A 16,981-nucleotide genomic window follows, 5' to 3' on the forward strand; every position below is an offset into this window, starting at 1 on the left:
TTGCCCAGATACATAATTAGGTTTAAACTGTTGTATTTGTATCATTTGACAAAGCTAAACCTCCAAATCTTCATCATATTAGAGGGAGACCAATCCATATTATTACTATTGTTGCTTTTAAGAATTCAAGAATAAGCAGAGAGATAACAAGTCTGGCTATTCCCTATCATCTAGTGAGAAAGATCTACAATCCTTTATTTAGTATAGGTCTAGACTGGGAAGGCTACACAAAAAAAATCTTGAATCATTTCCAAAGATAGTCATGGGCATTTGAGCACAGAAAAACCTCTTGGACAGCAAGATATTCCCTTACCTTGGTTTAAAAACTTATGTCAAATATCACTTCAGATTTCATTAACTGTTGTAGATATTAAATTACTGTGTAGATAAGGAGATCTACAGTGGGTAAGCCATCTATTTTAGATGACTTTCTGATGTTGGAACATTGATTATAGAATTCCTTCTTTCTTGATATGACCCCAAAAGAAAGCTGGAAAAAGCAGAAGATACCAATACTGTAGGAAGAAATATTCCTAGCATATCCCTCTTCTCTCCCCTTACCTACAAGACCATCTCACTAATTATGATGGTATCCAGAACAGAGAAATACTTGATTTTTCTGTCGGTCCAGGATGGGTGAAATCTGGTTTAGTGTGTCCTCTTTTGTAGTTCTTGTCACCCTTTGATTTGGAAGAAGCAGTTTGCAATGGTTGCAAGAATCCTGCAAGAGAGATAAGAGGATTTATAACTATTAAGATACCAGCTGAGAATTTATTCAGCTATTTCCCTGGTCTTTTTATTATCTACATCTTGAGCTTGACCTTTTTTGCAGGAAAATTGCTGAAGAAGATCTTTCTCTGACATTTTTTCCAGAAAGTTATTTTATTTATTTGTTTTTAATTTTTGTTTTATTTTTGCAAAAGTATGTGCTCCTTTGCCAAGATCTGCTGCAAACATTTTTAGTGGACTTATGGCTAGACATAGAAAGCAGAAGTATTTAAGAGCATATAAATTCCCAGAGTCTTTGTAAGAACAGCCACTTCAGAGCTGATGGATCTCATTGGATGTCTCTCTCTTTCACTTCAAAGTCAAAGTCCCCCAGGTCTGAGTATTTTGGGTTTGATTGTGCTCCCGTGGCTGGAGTTCATATGTTCATCTCTCCTGCCTGAACCCTACGGGGGGCCAGGCACTGGGCAGAACAGAAGCTCTCAGTGGGACCTTGGTGCTGTGCATGTGCACACAAAACCTGCTCCCCCACAGAAAGGCAGAGTAAGAGCAATCATTGCTTGCCTTGCATGTAGGATATCACCATTTCCCATTACATCCCTTGCCCATTCCCAGCCTACAGGAGTTGGATTCCCGACACAGTGCCCCAGCCAGGATGGCTATAAGGTTTGATAACCATGACCATTTCCAGTTTCTAGGTAGACCCTTACAGAGATGCCCCTGCCTGAAGACAGTTCTCATACATAATGGACTTTAAAGTGGGATTTTCTTAGAATTACCATGGAGCTCAGTATTTAGCCCACAGGAGTGAAACCTTTCTGCATAAATTGTTTGGGTAACTGAAAATAGCCTGTATTTGTGCATCCAGTGCAAAGAGGGGCCATGTAAAATAAAAAGACATTCTGGATTAATACATACTGATTTCCTTCACTCTCTTACAAATGTGCTGGTGCACGTTCCTGCCAAAGCATTCATCAGTATAAAAGTATATATTAGAGGTCACGTACAGTTTCATATGGTGATGCCTATAATCCTTTTACCATGGTATTCTACTGGGAAAACTAAAAGAAGCGAGGTGGCCAATGAAGTAAGCTGAATCTATTCTTAGACAGAAAGATCTGTTGAATAAATTTCTGTTGTTTCACTGTTGATGTGATATACCGGGAGTATAGTATAGATACTGACTGAAATAGTGATACCAGTAACTCATGGTAAGTGCTTGTGATTATGGAAGGATCAAGGCTGCCTGGTAGTATGCAGGTTTTGGGAACTTCATTAGAAGGATAAAACTGTTTCTGGGGAAATGTGGGAATAAAGGAATATAACAATTATTCAAATAATTTCTTCCCTAATTAAAGCCACGGTTTAAGCAACAGTAGGTGATTTGTGGGATTGTGGGATCAGTTAAAACGAGCTAGGGGAGGTGACCTGGTTTACAGCCCTGCTCAAAGCAGGGTAAGCTATGCCATCAGAAAAGACTGCTCAGGGATTTGTCCAGTTGGATCTTGAAAACTTCCAAGGAGGGGAAGTACAACCACTCTGTACAACCTGCCTCATTTTCAGACTGTCCTCATGGGGAAAAAGCTTTCCTTTAAATCAAGTCTGAAACTCTCTAGGTCACATATGGACATTCATGTCTCATTCTCTCATCCTGTACCACTATGAGGAATCTAGTTCTGTCTCCCTGATGACCCCTTGTAGGCACTGAGGGCCCCTAAAGTGACTTCTTCTCCAGGCTGAAGCAGCCCAGCTCCTCCTGCCTCTGCTCTTACACCAAGGACTCCAGCCCTTACTGCCTTGGAACATTCTAAAAGCTCCCTCCAATTTTCCCATGTGCTCCCTGCATTGCAGGGCCCTAAACTCAATGCCCTACCTAGAGTGGTGAGCGCCACAGGGAGAGGGACGATCCTTTTCCCTTGCTCTGTGCGCCATGCACCTGCTCACACACACAGGAGCTGTTGGCTGCCTTTCCTGCAGGGCACATCAGGTGCTCATGTTCAGCTTGCTGCCTGCCACCTCCCAGGGCCTTTCCCTCAGAGCTGCTCCCCAGTACTTGCATCTTTCTCTGGAGGAAAGCTTAGATGATGCCCTTACATTAGGCCCCTACCTCGCAGATGTTTATCTTTTCCACTGTGTTGGGTGGAATACAAACTGTCATCCTAACATGCATTCCCCATAAAAGGTTAATTTAGTACCCTTGACTTTACTGGGATGAGTCATGAGTCACGAGTTACTCATGTGCATAAATGTTTTCAAGATCACGCCTGGAGCATGTACCTGGGTTTGGAGGTCTTTTGATTGACAAATTCATTCTGTTCTTTTTTCTTTAAATATTCATTTGTTAACTTAAAAATCCACTTATTCATACATTACTCATTAAAATATGAATAAAGTTAGTTATAAAAGGTCTAACCTATAAAAAACCCACTCGCTTTTTTTCTCAATTCTTTTGCAAGCTCCTAGGAAAAGTGTTATTCCCATTATATTTGAGGGATGCTAATGATTAACAAGGTTCATTATTACTGGTGTATGCTGATATTTCAGCACTTTGAAGATGAAAAATCTTGGCTTTTCATCATAATGATTAAACTGTTATCTCTGTCCACTTCAAAATCCTTTAAATAAAAGATCATTTATTAGTAATAAAGGATTAAACTGCCTAGGAATGATGCAAAGACGTCTTAATTTTTGTTGCTTAATAAAGCAAATGTGAATTCTAAGATTTCTATTTTTTTTTTCTTGAATTTCTCTCAAGGTCTCTTTATGACTAATTTCAGCTGGTAGCTAATTCACCTTATTATTGCACCTTCACAAGTGCATCCTCCGACCAAACACTGCAAAAACTTAATATGCTGGGTCATCTTTGTGAAAAACATTCCAAGTTTGATGATTTCTTGATTTATTGAAGCAAAATTTGCTTACAGAGAATGATTTCAGGTTTGAGATTAATTTACCCAGGGAATCTTTTGCATTAGTAAAGAAAAGTGATGGTACTTGGTTTCTTTTTTGCCAGGTAGCTGCCTTTGACTGAAGATATATTTTACCTCTGAGAATGAAGTCCAAAGATGGGATGAGCCTCATTTGTCTTTGATAGCAAAAAAAAAAGAGAACCATTTTCTTACTCTTCTCCAAGAGTTTGACTTGTGATCTTGACTATGAGTTTGAGACATAGATACCTTAGTGGACAGGTATGTTTCTTCCGCTCTGTGTGAACTAAAGACAGTGGGATGTGGCACCCATGGCAGTGGAAGCGCCAGAAAACAGGTTTTGCCCTCCTGTAGAAAAGCAAAGCCTTGGGGTTTATGACTTGAGGACAGTAACAGTGCTACGTATTATTTGAGGCTCCCTCTTTTTCCTTGGGCTCCTTCCTTCTGCTTGGTGCTGTGGAAGGGAAGCTGAAACGTATGTGGAATTTCACATGGACTTTGTTGCTATTTGAGGCCTTCCTGTTGGAATTAAAAGCATGGTGATTAAAATTTCATGATGCACTTCCAAGAAAAATGCTCCCTGTTTAGTAAAATAATTAAAAGCCTGCATGGTCTCTGCAGTGAGTGGCTATGCAGGGATGAATGGGAGTGCTGTAGAAGTGTACTTGCTTTAATCAGCATTACATTAACCAAGTGGGATCCAGGCAGGAGAACTGCTAAAAATCTATCATTCAGTAGGGCTGCACCATTTCCAGACTCTTGGGGAGTGCTCCATGATAATTTTGCACTTCAGACACACTGTGGTTAGGTCAGAGCAGAGTAAATCTAAGCCATATTCCTCCCCAGGGTGCTTATATAATTCAAAATAAATAAAAACTTCCTACATCAGAGTATACTACATCAGAATACCACCCCTCTGTCAGCCTTCAAGGTATTTCTGTCAGCCTCTGTGCTACTTTAAGCTCCTATATAGGTGGCAAATGCTTGTCTTGGCACTGAACCTCAGTGACACAAATGCAGCATTTCAGCAGCAAATGATGTTCAAAGAGAGAGCAAGGGAGCTATGGCACTCACTCCTCTGTACAGAGAAAGGGTGTATTTTCTGATTTTTTTTAATCCATCCAACCCTACAGCCCCCTGTGCTCCTTCAAATGCATACAGGATACTCTGAGTATCGAATTGTATTTGGTGGCCACTAAAATTGCACTCATGGCTTCTAGGAGACTCGAGTAAGTAACAGGTGCCATCATGAGCAGCAACTTAAAAATGTCTAAAAATGCGTGGAAGTGGGAGGGGTTAGTGCTGAGGCTACCTTGATGATACCTTGCCAAACTGCAGTATTCAGCAGCCTGTTTTCTAACTTTTCATATTGCTGTCTCCAAATTAATGGCACACAATATGTTCCAGGGCTTGTGCACTGAACTGCTTGTAGCTGCAGTTGTTCACCACAAAAGCTTCTTCCCCACTAGAGCTGCTTCCAAACATCCTCCAGCTGCTGCTGTGATAGCAAATAGAACAATGAAGTTCTTGTGCACAAATCTTATAACATGGATCTCTAGAAGAGAAATACAGAAGGAGCCAAATTCCAACAATGGCTTCTGGAAGCTGCTGTAAGATGCACTCAATTTACTTGCAGAAATCTACACCTTCTTTCTGCAGCTGAAAAACACTCAGCTGTTTTTGTAAGCATGCCCTGCTTGGTTTACAAACTGGACACAAACCTTCAAAGATCTTTGCATTTGATCCAGCAATTTCTCTTAAGCAATCTAATGATTTAATTTTGGTTGCATGTATGAGGAGTCCCATGAAGTAATCTCTCTAAAGTAAAACAAATCCTAAAGTGCAGCAATGTACAGCAGTGTCAGAACAAGGCCCAGGAAGGTGATATTTCAGATGCCAGGTCTGAAACCTTTAGGGAGGGTTTTGATGTGTGTTTTCTTGTGTGGTGGCATCTTCCTGTTTATTATTTTGGGTGACAAGGCGTGTTCTCCTCTGCACTTCCCTCAGTACTTGGCAAGGTTTACAATTCCTCAGGGTCTTTTTCCTAGCCATGTTCTCCTGTCACAACCTACAATTTTTGTTTTGAGCTTAGTAGCAAAATGCACAGTAATTGGACTGCAGCAGCATATGATGAAGATTTTAGGTCTGCTTCACCTCTCTGTCACCAAGACCTCTGCATGACCCTGCTTCCACAATCTCTGCCTTCCCTGCTTTTACTGGCTCTTGTGGGCTGTTAATCACACATTGTTTCCCTGACTCTAATTAGGGGAGTCTAAACTGGGTTATTTATTCCAATAGTTTCTGGAAACTGTGGGTATAATATGCCCTGTACAATAACAGAAATATTACTCTGAAAGCAAGGTCCATAGACAGATTTGGGGAGGGGAATTTCCTTACGGATTTTATAGCAAGGTCTATGATATTTATTGCAGGAATATTTTTGTGCAGTTTGACTGAAAGGGGAGGACATTTTCCAGAAAGAACATTTGTGTAATATATGGAGCACTTATTTATTATTAGGTATGGAGAATTTCAAATTCGGCAACTATTTTCCCTGCTGCCTCTGGCAAAGTTCCCACTACTGGCATAAGTCATGATAGCAAAATGCCACCTCTCTTAGCTATAGAGGAGAGTTGCTTGCTTGCTTGGGAAGAATTCTACAGCTTTGGATGGAAAGTTCTTTATCCTGTCTTTCAATAGTGCCACTTCTAATGGCTCTGCAGTTCTCCAAATAAATGAAGCTGTAAGTCTCATTTCTAAGCTCAAGAGTACACATGCATTTTTCCAAACTTAGGTCTTAAGCAGGAATTTTACAATTTTGTAGAATTCATCTTGGTAGTCTTATACCTGTGACCTGGGGTAGGTGCTTTTTGCCTCCCCTAAGGCATCTCCAGGCCAGGCTTTGTGTCTTGATTGAACCTGGGATATTCACACGATGTTTCTCTGAGCTGCAGAGCAGTGCAGGCATTAGCCATGCTCACCTGGAAGGTGAGCAACTGGAAAGAGAAGGATTTTAGATGGTAACTAGGTATATGATTGTATGTATATGATACTAGAGAACTGATAAACATCCAAAGATTTTACAAACATCAGCTAATTTTCTGGAGCATGAACAAGTATCTTTGTCTGAACAATTTCCTTTATCTTTTAACCTTTGCTGCTCATATAAGTGCTCCTTCCCTTACAGTGAATTTGCAAAATTTGGTATTCTGGAGAAACTGTTACTATAGCCTGTTCTTTGAGGAAACAAAAACCTTAAAGTCAATGATTTGAAAGTCAAAAAGCATTCATTTATGTCTTACTTCTAGCCATTCTCCTTATCACACTGCTTGTTTCTCCTGACAACCCTCTTGTACTCTTGCAGTGAGCACTTATTTATGCAGATCAAAATACAGTATTCATAAATTACTCCAGATCAGCCCCATTTCAGTATGCGCTTTCTGTCTAATGCAGCCAAAAGCCTTAAGACACACTCAAGCCTGTGTCATTCATGGCAGGAGCCTGGCTTAGTATTCAGCAAGTACACTGAAGTCACAAGGTATTTTTTCAGTCAGTGCTCTTAATCAGTGCAAAGTCTGAAATAGATTAACAGATCTAAAGTCATTAAAGACACCAGTACCAACCTTAAGAATATTTATGAATTCTTCAGACCATCTTCTTAACTACAGATTAAATATTTGTTATTTTCAAGCACTTTCTAAAATTATCTTCATCGTAGGTATTTGGGTTGTTTTTGGTATGACCCCCGTTTTCTTTTGCCATCAAAGATAATCATGCAGAGAAAGAAATATGTTCATTAATCATAGCTTGTTATTCCTTTTTATTGATAATCAAAGTTTTTTACTTTTTTGAGAAGTATCCCAGTGTAGAGTTAATGAGGGATTTATACCATGTTGTCCCCATTTCGGTGTGTGGGAAAAGAATAAAGTGAACAGTGTGCAAAGACACCACATCTCATTGGTTTTGCATAAATAATTTGGTGAACATTTGTGGAAATGGAGTTGATCAGCAAAAATCAGCCTAATTTGCCAGATCCTATCACTGCAGAACAGGGCTACGCTTGCTGGGAAAAAAATATTTGCAAAATTTCTCACTACCTAAATTCAGTTTCTCACACTCTGACTTAAAATAGATTTACATTGGAAGATGTCTGTGCTAGAATCAAATTGCCTCCGGTTCCTTAGAGAAAATACAAAAGGCCATGTAATTTTTATGTCAAATTTGTCATCTTTCAGCTGTCCTGCCCCATTGATATGGCACATCAAAAATTCTCATCACTGAGGGATTTCAGTGGCAACAGATTTTATAATTGCTAACGAATCCAAAATAAAAAGTTCATGGAGGCTGATCATTCTTTCTTGCTTTGACCCTTCGTGCTTTCATATTTCTCTTAATTCCTTATCAGAACACTGGTAAACACCCAGAGTGTTTTCAAAACATGACTGGTCTTTTTTTAGATCATATAAGTGAGATTCTTAGATTTAACACAGAGTTTTCTATTCTGTTTTTCTGTACTTCAGACTGTTCCCACTGAACACTTGTCAAATTTGGATGTCTCTACAAAAGTTTATTTACCTGAAAAAAGCACATTTTAAGAAACGTCCTATGTGCTTACTAAAATACCTGTGTAAAAAGGTTTGGAGGTGAGACAGACACAATGTTGCATCTGCTTTAAGATATGAAAATTCAGAAGTTGGTGGGTTTTCTTTCTATAACTTACCTTGGGATACACTTCAATAGTACTTTTAAAATACAATATTTTTTTACAGGAAATGTTACAGGAAGCTAAGAAAATTTCCCTTTTTTCTTTGTGTCCATTTTTAATATGCATGAAAAATCACAACCTTCTCTTTCTCTCTCTCCCAGAAAAAGTCCCCCAGCTTCAGAAATCCATTTATACTTGGACAGGGAGAATAGTTTAAAGTATAGGAGAAAATTAATTAGGTGATCTGAAACATTTAGAGTAAAAAGGTATTTCCAGAGCATACATGTATTTTAAAGAAGTTTCTTTAGGTATTATGGAGAAGAATTAATATTTTGCTTTGTTTTCCTTCAGAATATAAATCGTATTAATGCTGCCATTCTTTACAGACACAAACAAAACTCCATTATGTGCAAGTAAGTGTATTATTAGAGTCAAACTGTTCACTAGTCTGAACATTAAAAATATCTACATGCACATTAACTTGACAACTGATTGGGATATAACCCCAGCACACAACTCCCTCAGTTCCAGGTAGAGCACAGCCATAGCTTTCTCTCATTGACTCAAACTACATTATTACATGAGTGCATTACTACCATTGAGGTGAATTATTGATCCACATAATTTCTGTCCTTTGTTACTCATTGTTAAACTAGGTCATTGAAGTGCTGTGATTACAGAATATTATTGTTCTAGACTGATCTGTGGTTGCTCTTATAAATTACTGGTCTGATTTTCTGAAGTTGATTTTTTTCCCTTTTTTGGTGAATTCCATTTTCAACCTTATTTTGTTTAAAGTTATTGGGTTTATGTAATTTTGTCATCATAGCAACATCGTACATGATTAGAGAGATGTAGTGTTTCTAAAGGACCAAGAAAAAAACACTTAAAAAAGAACCACTTTCCCTTTGATCAGCAACCCATAGAAACCTGCTGGCTTCTTTCAGACTTTATAGCTCTTTTAATTAACTTAGTACTGGCTTTGCTATTATACAGAACTAAACCACTCTAAGAATGTTAAGGCGATAATAAACATCTCATTTAAATCCACTAAAGAGAGAAAAAAGTAATTTACAGCAAGATCTCTGTCCTTAGTTTACCCTTTTGTGTCAAACATTTGGAGAACATCTGGGAACTGACACAGTTTTTCTTAGGACATAAAGGAGTCCCTCTGGAGGAAGCAGGCTCACTTAGTGAGTGAGATGAGAAACATCCATTCTTTGCTGCCTAAAATATGTCTAAGAAGCTGGGATCAGTATCAGCTTGCAAAATTTTCTTCATGTCCATTTCCTTCTTTCAGTGACTGCAACCCCCAGTTTTAGAATTATAGCAACCTTTTAATTTTTTATTAATTTTTAAATATTTTTCAGCTGAAGCTTCAATGCACTGATGACTTTTAATTCATGGATTTCCAAAAAGGAAGAACATTTGACTCAACTAAATTCCTTCTGACTGAGAAAATGGTATTATGTCTATTGTATGGAAAAAAAAGAGATCTCATTATTTTAAGTTTCATGGTTACCTTTAGGCAAAGAAGGGAGGAGTTTAGAGAGGGCTTAGGAAAGAATACTGGAAATAATCCAGAAATCTAGAAAGCCCATTTCCCACAGCAAGAGATTTGAGAAGTTAAATTTATTTATTTTTTAAATAGTAGTTTGAGAGATTATTTGATCATTATTTGATGCAGATACTTGCCACTTGTGTGGCAAGTATCTGCATGAATAAACAATTGCAGGTAACTGTAGAGATTGTTCATCCACTGATGATCAGCAAGAGGCTGAAACTGATCATGTTCCAAATGGAAAAAAAAAAAAAGGAATTTCTGGCCATGATTGTACCAAAACTCAAATGGAGGGGATAGAACATGGGTTGCTTAATACCCATAAATCCTGAATAGATATATTTATCAAAATTATTCTCTAACTTTGTCAGATTTTGCAGACATAATGCAGGCAAATGGACTATTTGATAAGCCCTTCATGTCCTGACAATGCCTGCTACCACAGAACTGGCCTGAACTAAATTTTTCATCTCAGATGATAATACTTAAATTTAAAATGCACATTCTGAATGAATTTGATAAGAAATGATCTTTAAAGTGCATTAGATGCTTTTTCCTTTACTAACTTAATTTTGATTTTTCAGTGGCTAAGTTAAGCTTAATAGCCAATCTTTATACCCAGATTTGTAACAAGGAAGTCGTACAGGGTGCACCTAGGCCTAGCTGCAGGTCTGCACATTCAGCAGTGTCCATCCCAAATCCTGCATCCATCCATCCCAACCTGGGGCCATTTCATTTCTAACCACTTCGCTTTGTCTGGCTAGTCTTGTCCTAGGAGCTTGGAAACACTCTGAATGCTCTAGCTAGGGCACAGTCATTGCAATTAGAGAGTGGAAGATTGCTCTGCAGGTGCACAAGAACACTTACACGGTATCTGCTGTGAGAAGATGAGAACTTCCTGAAAAGGATGTGTTTTCCACTGAGGGACAAAGATCCTTTGGGGATTGATCCTGCTGGCTGCTGACTGCAGAGACATCTCTTTGGCAGGCACTAGGCAGTGCCCCTTTGGGGAAGCAGCACAAGGGATAAGAAGGCACCTTAGGATGCGGCATTTATTACACAGTCCCTTGAAAGCCTGAACCCCTTCAAGATTTTCTGTAAACCCTGTAAAATCTTCTCTTAATTATGAGTTATGCTAAACCACTCAGGAACAACAGCAATCCTGTGTGATTTGTCACCATTATCAGCTAACCAAAGCAGTTTCAACATTGGTCTGAATCAATCCAGAGGGCTGAAAAGACTTGCAAAAAGATGCGTAAATTCTAACAATGAATAAATTAGAGGTAATTGTGAGGTGTTTCTGGATATTCTGTGAACAGGAGGAATAGCTAAACTCATTGAGAGCAAAATTCCTTGCAAAATAACTTTTTCAGTCTTAGTCATGAAACCTCATACACAGACAAGTTGTCTGCTCTTAAACCTGGTCCCTAGTGCAAGCAGCTTTCAGGAATGGGGCAGGTTGTCGCTTTACCCTCACCCCTCTGTCACTAGCCCCAGTAGTCTCATTGCAGAAATGTTGAGCTTTTCTGTGCTGTGTTAATAGCTGTCACTGTTGCTAACCTAAAAGTACTGCTGTACTTGGCACTTTCATCTCTTCCATCTTGCTTGCCAATAGCCCCAAACTGCTTGCTGAGGTGAAGAAAGAATTGAATTAATCCAAGATCCATGATGAGACACATACCTGGATTCCACTACTAAATTTATTTGGAGTTCTTTCTCTTGCTGCTTGCTGTTGTTTCAAGAAAGATTAAAATTCTGATGCTGATGGTGCTTATGAGCTGTTGTCTGAACAACATGTTTTACTGTTCAGAACTAAAAAGGAAAATAGCTCTTTTCAAAATGTGATGTGGGTGCCATGATTATTTCACTCCAGCAGCTTCATTCCATTGAAACAGTGATGAAATTATCAAAACATTGGCTCAGATTTCTTACTTGTATGTGTTCTCTCACAAAATGTAGGAATTCAATGCACAAGAGAGTAAAATGATGAGATTAACTGCATGACTTTGTGTGTCTTTAGCTATTTACAATTATGAGGAAAATAGAGCAAAAATAGATTAAATTCTGTGTGCTTTGTAGGAGTTTGGTATCTCACAGGACCCCTTTTAATGTCTTCAGTTCTGTGACTTTGGAGTAATACACTGGCTTTCAAATTCAAGTCCACCCTGTGCTTCCAAACTGTCATTGAATGAATTGGCAATCTTCATATTTTCTATTTCAATGGATCATTTGATCAAAAGAAACAAGTTATAAACCCAAAATCTTTTAGCTTATATATTTGTTAGGAGGTGAAAATTTTACATGTCCTATTTCTGCATTGGCAACATGATTTGTACAAGTCTCCAGAATGCTTCATTGACTCCAATCCACTTCATAGTCCATTGGGTATGAAATAAAACCAGAAGAAAATTGGCATTTACTGTCACCTTTTCACTTTGAGGGCTTATTGTGCATCCCAAATATCTCTGAAGACATGGTAATGCATTACAAGGCCATCCATCACAAGCATGAAATCACTGATGATGTTACACAGAAGATTTTAATACCATAGAGATTGTCTCTGAAGTATGAACTTCGTGCTCTTGGTGATAAGAAGGAGCAGTGGAATGACCGTGGATTTTCTCAGAGGAAAACAGGAACAGAAAGGAGTGGTAGGTTGCCACTCCTGCAACATTTGATGTTTGGTCTTGGTGGCTCAGCCATGTGGGTTCATGGGAGAGGATTCCAGAGTTGGAACTGTTTTGACATCCTAAGAATGACTGGAATATTCAGGTATATTCACTCACTGTTCACACAGGTTAAAGTGGGAGAGGAAGGAAAAAGAGTTTAACTGAGAAGATGCAGCCAACAACAGGGAGGCCTTTCCACTCCATACACCTTGTTAGTTAGAGCTTTACATCCAACTTGCTTCTGGCAACTACAAAATACATAATAAAATTAATAACAGTTCATTGCCTCCAGCTGCTCACAACAAACAGATGCAGTTGTGGACCTATTTAGTCAGCACTTCTCCCTTCCCAGTTATACCTCATCTTGAGCAGGGAATATTTGAATAATGAATTGTGTATTTGACTATGAAGTAGGGCAGATATAAATAAAATTATTCTCCTTAACTGCTGCATTTTACTAAGAAGCAGTTTTACAGCTAAGCACAGGATTGTGAGGAATGTGCAGTTTTGGCTTCATTCATTTGGGACATTTCCTCTTAGTTGCATCCAGTGTGAGACAAATGTGCAGAGCAAGGGGAATTCTTTGCCCTGACATGAAATGGCTGATTTTACCCTCCATCTTGGGCATACTCTTGGATTTTGTCACCTGTTTGAATCTTTCTTTTTCCTTTGCAGATGTGAGACAATAGCATACCCATACCTGTGACCCCTCTGCCGAGGCATCTCTAGAAATTTTTGTTTGAAATGTTGCAGATCCCCTTTTCTGAAATGTGTTGTGACCCAGGCATATATCCACTGCAGAAAGATTTCAAGAGAAATCACATGAGTTTCTAAGACTATTAGAAACACGATTTACATGTCCTATATCATTCAGGGTAAAATACTTCCCCTTGCTCAAAAGCATCTCATTCTGTTTGAAAGTAGGAGCCAGCAAAAGAAGAATTTTTCCATTTACCACTGACCTTCATATAAGGATAGCCAAATCAGCTTGGTAAATGAAGCCTTGGATAAACACTTTGCAAGACTTTAGAACTCCTGTATAACCCAAATGACAGAAAATGGAGAGGTTATTCAGATAGTCAATTACATCTTAAATGAAAAATATGCTGGAAGCATTCATAATTTAGAAGAAACTTGTAAGTCCCAAAAGAAAGAAAAGAGAAACTATTTTAGGTACATTTATACTTGAAATTAAACAGTCATATAATGGCTAGAGCTATGCCTGCAGCTTACATCACGAAAAAAAAAATTAAATGAAATAATAATAGCAAAAAATGACAGTAATACTTTTAGACAGCCTTATTTAAAGAACCAGGGGACTGGAAACAAATGGTTACAGCTAGAGATATAAATAGTCCATGTGAAAGATAATGATAATAATGAAATATGAAACACCAGGTTAGGAAGGATTGTAAGTGGCAGCACCAAAGGCTTTTATTCTGCAGCCCCCCATGTCCTGACTGTCCACAGGGGTGCCTGAGAAGGTCGGCATCATGGTGCTCTCACAAGGGAATCCCCTGAAGTTAAGCACATTAAGTGGCTGGCTCCTCCCCTACTCTGCCACTTTCTGATATCCTTCTCCTTCAGGAAGGACCTATCTTGGCCATCTTCTTTCATGGAGATTTTGTGAATTTTTAATCAAATGTGATTTCTTTGAAACTGACCAAAAGGTTCAGACAATGTTTTGGAGGCAGGAGAGACACAGGCAGGTAGTGATTAAATACATCTAATGACCTTGGGAATGCAGGTAAAAAGTAATGCCCCAATGACGAATTTTATTTAAAAGCTGATTTCTTTCATATGCTCTGTGATTCTTTGAGCTTCTCAGTCTTGGTTATGAGAGGGAACCTCATCAATGTGTACAAATATCCAGAGAGGGGGTGCCAAAAGGAGGAATACAGGCTCTTCCCAGTAGTGCTGAGCAATAGTACAAGAGGCAATGGGCAAAAACTGAAGTTCCACGGGAAGTGGATGGGCATAGGAAGTTCCACCTGGATTTCTTTAATGTGTTGGTGATTGCACATGAGAACAGATTGCACAGAGAAGTTGTGGAGTCTTCCTCACTGGGGATATTCAAGAGCCATCTGGGCACAATCCTGTGAAATGTGCTCTGGGATGACCCTGCTTGAGCAGGAGGTTGGATCAGGTGCCCCGCTGACATCCCTTCCAACCTGACTGGTTCTGTGATTCTGTGAGTTTTATAAACAATCCAGAGCTAGGAAACAATCCTTCCAACCTGACTGGTTCTGTGATTCTGTGAGTTTTATAAACCATCCAGAGCTAGGAAAGCAGGAATTGTGAGGCTGCAGAGATTCACAGATTCATCTCACAGTGACTCATACATTTAATTCTTTCATTACCTTGCCTTTTTCTTAAGTTAGTCAAGCTGACTTCTGCTGAGAAGGATACTTTTTCCAAATTTGCTAACATCCGCATCTGTAACACCTCAGGTTTTTGAGAATCTTGCCATTTAGTGTGGCAGAGAGAATATTTTCCACTCTGGAAGAATGATTCCAAAAATGGGGAGAGTGTATTCAAGCCAGTGTTAAACTCATCACAGATTTAGCATTAAGCAAGATTAAGAGATAAAATGACTTGCTAATAAGAAAACACAAATTTGCTACTATGAAATAAAATTTTAAAAATATAGCAAAATTATTGAGTTCATGCTTAATATAAGAAACTTTCTGTGCTACTCCAGTGTTGTCATGGCTTTGCAGGTCAGCCTGCACTGGGCTCGTTAGGTGCTGGGAAGCTCCCAGAACTGCGTCTTTCCTGCTCCCAGCTGAGGCTGAAAAGTCAGGCTAAAATGCAATTTCCCTCTGAGTTTTTTTTTCTTTTCTCATGACCAGCCATACTCCTGAGTTCATGTTATCCCCCTTTTGAGGGCTGCATTTTGGATTAATATTTTCATTTTTCACTAGAAGCAACAGAGACCTGGCTTTAGGTATCAGTCTGTTCTGTTCTGTTTAGTGGGCCCTTAGAGCAATCCATAGATAGATCAATCTCTTTTGTCATGAGATAGGAAATGTACAAGATTTATTAACCTTTTTTTGCTATAGTCATGACTCTACATATGACAGTAAATCTAAAGGATGACAGAAATGTTGTTTGGATGGCACAGCACACTGATATGATTTGTGTAATAGAATAACAGAGGTTTACCACCCTGCAGCTGAAGTTGTTTTAGGTCGTTCCTTAGAATGCAAATACTCAATCTTTTAAGGGCTACAGATACTTTTCTACCATAAGCTTTAGCAGATGCAGACCTCTGATCCTCTACACAATAATACGAAATCTGCTTGAGCATTAATTCTGCTCTTAACTGTGGTTTAAACAAGAAGTGTGGCTAGGTTCTTATTTAATTGGATTTTAGACATATAATTTAGCCACAATACATGACATTTTCTTGGAAAATTCACTAGAGTGGTTTAAACTGTAAAACCTTAGAAAAACATAGATTTTGCAAATTATATCCCTTGTGCAACCATATAAAGCATATCTATAAATGCAGGCCATTACTAAATCCCTTCAGGAAATATAAACAATGGCCACTGAGTATGTTTGGACAGGATTGGGTAGTTTGGGTGAAATGGCTTTCTGGGACAGGATATGCTGTTGCATGTCTTATTAGCTGTTGACTCCCTTGGTTGATAACGACAGCTTTCATGTTACTGCTGAGCTCTTCTGAAGGAGAAGATTTTGGGTGCATGCATAAATATTAGGATGTCACATTATAATTCATTTAAATAATCAGTCAGCTAGCTGATAGCTGACTGATGATATATTTGAATTAGAGGGAAAGAGATTCAGGGTAACTCCTGGCTTGTTAGCTTGAGTGCTCACCAGTTAATGTGTCTGAGTGTCACATTATTTAAATGGTGTCTGCTGGACTGGGTCTCTCAGGGCATATAGGCACTACAAGGCTAAAGCATGTATCCGATGTAGGCTTCAGTTTCAAGAAGTCTTGAGACTGATGCTCAGTTCTACCATCTCAAGCCATGTCCCTCATCTTTAAATTATGTGAATACTTAAGTAGGTTTTTATTGTAAATGACACTCTTAAATACAGTGTCCTAGATCACTGTAGATGCTAATTACTTTGTTGCTGACCCTTAGCACCTAAATCAAAAAGTAGAGGAGGTACATGGCATTAAATTCAAGTATTTCATTGAAAGTAATGGAAAGGGTGGTCTGGAAAGAGTGGACCCACAGGAATATGGAGTAACAGAATTTCAAGAAGTGTACAATGAAATATTGAGCTCTCTGAATGATGAGTTATTGTATCATTATAAATATCCACTGGCCAACACATTGGCTTGGAGAAGTGTTGCTGCATAATGAAATATGCAAGCAGATCGAAACCCTGCTGCTTGCAGGGACATCATGCAGAG

Source organism: Pyrgilauda ruficollis, unplaced genomic scaffold (genome assembly GCF_017590135.1).
Source record: "Pyrgilauda ruficollis isolate IOZ18807 unplaced genomic scaffold, ASM1759013v1 scaffold22, whole genome shotgun sequence".
Lineage (NCBI taxonomy): Eukaryota > Metazoa > Chordata > Aves > Passeriformes > Passeridae > Pyrgilauda > Pyrgilauda ruficollis.